Genomic DNA, 3700 nt, shown 5'->3' on the forward strand with positions numbered 1-3700 from the left:
TTTTGTAATAGAATACTCTCCCATACTTTCTTGTATTGTCAGTTACTCCTGTTATATTCTTTACAAATATACTGTCCTTTATTTTCACTGATTTTACAAGCACTTTCTCTCATATGCCCTCTGCAATAGTTTCTCAGATTCACACCTCCTAACTGGACCCTGAGAATAAGCACTTTTGCAGTAAGTCTTAAGAGGAAAAAAATGGAGTTCCAAATTCCAGAAGCTGTTAATAGGACTTTCCAAAGGTCTTGTGCACAGCACTCTCCAAAGGCTTTAAGCAGTTACTAAAGAAAGCTGAAAACGTGGGGAAATTTTAATAGCAGAATATAAGTGATATTTGTCTTTTGAAAATGAGCTTTTAGCACAATCTTTAGAGATGTTTCAGCCAGGCAATGTTAAAATGCAAAATTTCCTTACTTTCCTCTGCTTAGCCTGTGCTCCTTGAGCTACATGTAATTTGAAAGGGATGATACAGTTATTTCTCAGGAAAAATAGAGTGACCTTTGTAAGCTTAAGGACTGGGACAACAGAAACCTCACACAGTTTGAAAAGGCAAAGTGGAGGAGGTTTTGCACCATGCTTCAGAACAGTCTGAATTGGTTCCTATGAACCAATTATCTAAGCACTACTACTGGTGGTAGTACTCAGAGTGGTTTTGGTTTATGCCAGGCAGAATATGAATGAACAGGACGATTTCATGCAAATAACACAAATCCCAGACTATGTTACTTTAGGAGGGTTTTATCCAGCAGACCTAGAAAAGTTATTCTCCTTTAGTCAGTGTTGGTGAAACTGCACCAGGAATGATGTACTCTGTTGTAGGTGCCCAGCTGAAGAGAAATGGAAACTGGAAAAGATCCCATGCAGGGAAACCAAGATGTTTAAGAACCTAGAGTACATGTCTGATGGAGACATGACAGGGATGAACTTGTTTTAGTTGGACAAAGAGGAGGGAGGCTACCAGGTAATCTCATAGTTGCTTACAATTACCTGAACAGTTGTTACAGTGATGATAGTGCAATTTTTTTCTCAGTAGTAGCAGGCAAGAGACAGTAACAACATTGTTGCCCGGGAGGTTCCAAGTGGATATTAGGAAAAAGCTCATCATCAGGAGGTAAATGAACTAGAAATTGTTGTCCAGACAAAATGGGAAGTCAGCCCCTGGAGTTTTTCAAGGCTCATCTAAACAAAGTTGTAGCTGAGCTGATCGATTGGTAGCAATAGGTCTCTTTCAATTACAAGAGGACTTCCACATGTCATTTGCCAACTAACTTTTTTTCTGATTCTGAGAAAACTATAAATCAGAATGCTGACAGAAAGAAGCTGATGTTTCCTGAACATTTTGCTAGGAAGAATTTTCAGTGTGTTTTCAGCACACTTCTGTCCTGACTTATGTTTGTCCTCCTCCTGCCTTAAAGTATTGCCCTAAAGTTGCTATATTGCTACACTGATGGTCTGTCCTAGGGAAAAATGGATGTGAATTTTTGAATTTGTTTGTGCTTCTTTAGTGCATAGGATTTGATTGGAAAAAATTCAGCAAAACATTGCTGCCAATGGGGAACCCAAATTAACTGTGAACCTAAGTTACCTATTTCTGATGGTAATTTTAACTTTCCACATAGTTGTACAGGAAATTGTCACGATTGGAGATCATAATAAATATTGTTGGCCAAAAGGAAGGTACTTCTAGTCATCTGTACTCACCAATGTATTTTAAAGAACAGCACTTTGCTCCCTCAGACTTATCCATTTCTACTTTAGCCATTAATGGTAAAATTTCCATTAACTTCAGTGATTTAGGATCAAGCTCTTAGAGGGATCCATTAAAAAGCAATAATAACAGAGGAAGAATGGGTTAATTTCCTAGTACAAAATTTTGCCCTTTAAATAGGTCAGCCTCTGTTTCTTTTTAGCGATAAATGATACTGGATTTCCTAAACATAACATAACCCCAGATGTCAGTGCTGTTTTCAAGAAGAGGAATTTGCATATTTTAAACCAAGGAGGAAAGTAAGGAAAATATGTATGCTATTCTCATTTGAGTTAGACAAAAACTTGCATTGAGTACTACAAAATTAATAGCAAGATAGTATCACGGAGCAGTAGAGCAGTCACATGCTTAATTACAGATTATCTGACACTTGTATTTAGAACCCACTCTGGAGAATGTTCTGTGATGAATCTAGAGCAACTAAATGACAGTACTGATGTCCCCAGTATTGCATGCAGCTGTGACATATGGAAGTAGCAAAATTCTGTTTGTTTAAGAGTAGAACAAAAACTTTGAGTTTGATAAAGGGTATCTTGTGTAGTGAGTTTTGCAAGCATTTAGTATCACTTGGAGAGATTAATTGGTTAGCTAAATTGCTATTTTCCCTCTTTAGTGGAAATGGTATATCCCTGTTTCACATCAAGAAATGTACGTTATACAGCTGGATAGCATTCTATATAACAAATTTATGGATTTACTAAGTAACAATATAGTATATTCTATAGTCTTAAAAATGTCTATAGATGTTGGCTTATTATTACTGAGAAGAAACTTTTATGTAATAGGGGAATATTAATCTACTGAGGCAGAAACAGTAAGTGACTTGCCAAAAGCCATACAGAAAGTAATTTTAAGAGCCAAGACTAGAATTCAGAAATGTCTGGCTTTTTGTCCTGCATTCAGAGCACAGCCTGCACTATATTTGAAATTCAATTGATGTTTCTACTAAAAATTAAATTTTTAATTATATTAACATAGGAACTGCTTGAAATTATACTGATTTAAAATACAACACAAAGTATTTTTAATATTATCTAATAATGGCTTTAATAACTACCAAAAAGTATAAATGTCATGAGATTTTTTATGTAGAGGATGGTAAGAAACCATACTAAATACACACAAAATTTAGATAAAGTCTGTCCTGGGTTCAGCAGTAGCAGTCATGTTTCTCCTCCTTGGTAGCTGGTGCAGTGCAGTGTTTTGACTTTCGGCTCGGGAACAGAGCTGATAGAGATGTTTTGGTTTGGCCAAGGACTTTGTGAGCCTCATGCTCTGCCAGGGAGGAGGGGAAGCTGGGAGGAAGCAGAGACAGGACACCTGACCCAAACTGACCAAAGAGGTATTCCATACCACAGCACGTCATGCCCAGGATGTAACTGGGAGTTAGCCGGAAGGGCTGGGAGACTGCAGGGTTGGAGGAGGTATCGGTCGGAGCTTGGTCAGGCTTGGGGGCCGAGTTATCGGTCAGCTGGTGCTGAGGTGTTGTATTCTCTTCCCTTGTTATTTCCTTTATCATTATTATCATTGGTGGTAGCAGTAGTGATTTGTGTTATACCTTAGTTACTAAACTGTTCTTATCTCAACCCGTGGGAGTTGCATTCTTTTCAATTCTCCTCTCCATCCCTCCGAGAGCAGGGGGAGGGCAAGAAAGGGGGGGGGAAGTGAGCGAACGAATTACCTGACTGGGTTTAAACCACGACAGTGTCTTACCTTTTATTTGTGACCTTCAAGCTCTAAAACAATAATTTTCCTTCTAAGGAACTTTTTTCTTTAAGGTTACACTGAAATCCATCAGGAATTTGAAAAAGATGATCCTTGAGCCTTTTATATTTACTAAAAATGTTGAACATGCAAAAGACAACCTGTTTAAAAAGCTGTCTATGTGAATATATCTCTTAATGTTTGCTGTTATAAAAGGTGTGGATG

The sequence above is a fragment of the Pezoporus wallicus genome, unplaced genomic scaffold (assembly GCF_028554395.1).
Source record: "Pezoporus wallicus isolate ANWC-B61680 ecotype Strahan unplaced genomic scaffold, APGP_CSIRO_Pwel_v1 contig_6926, whole genome shotgun sequence".
Taxonomy (NCBI): Eukaryota; Metazoa; Chordata; class Aves; order Psittaciformes; family Psittacidae; genus Pezoporus; species Pezoporus wallicus.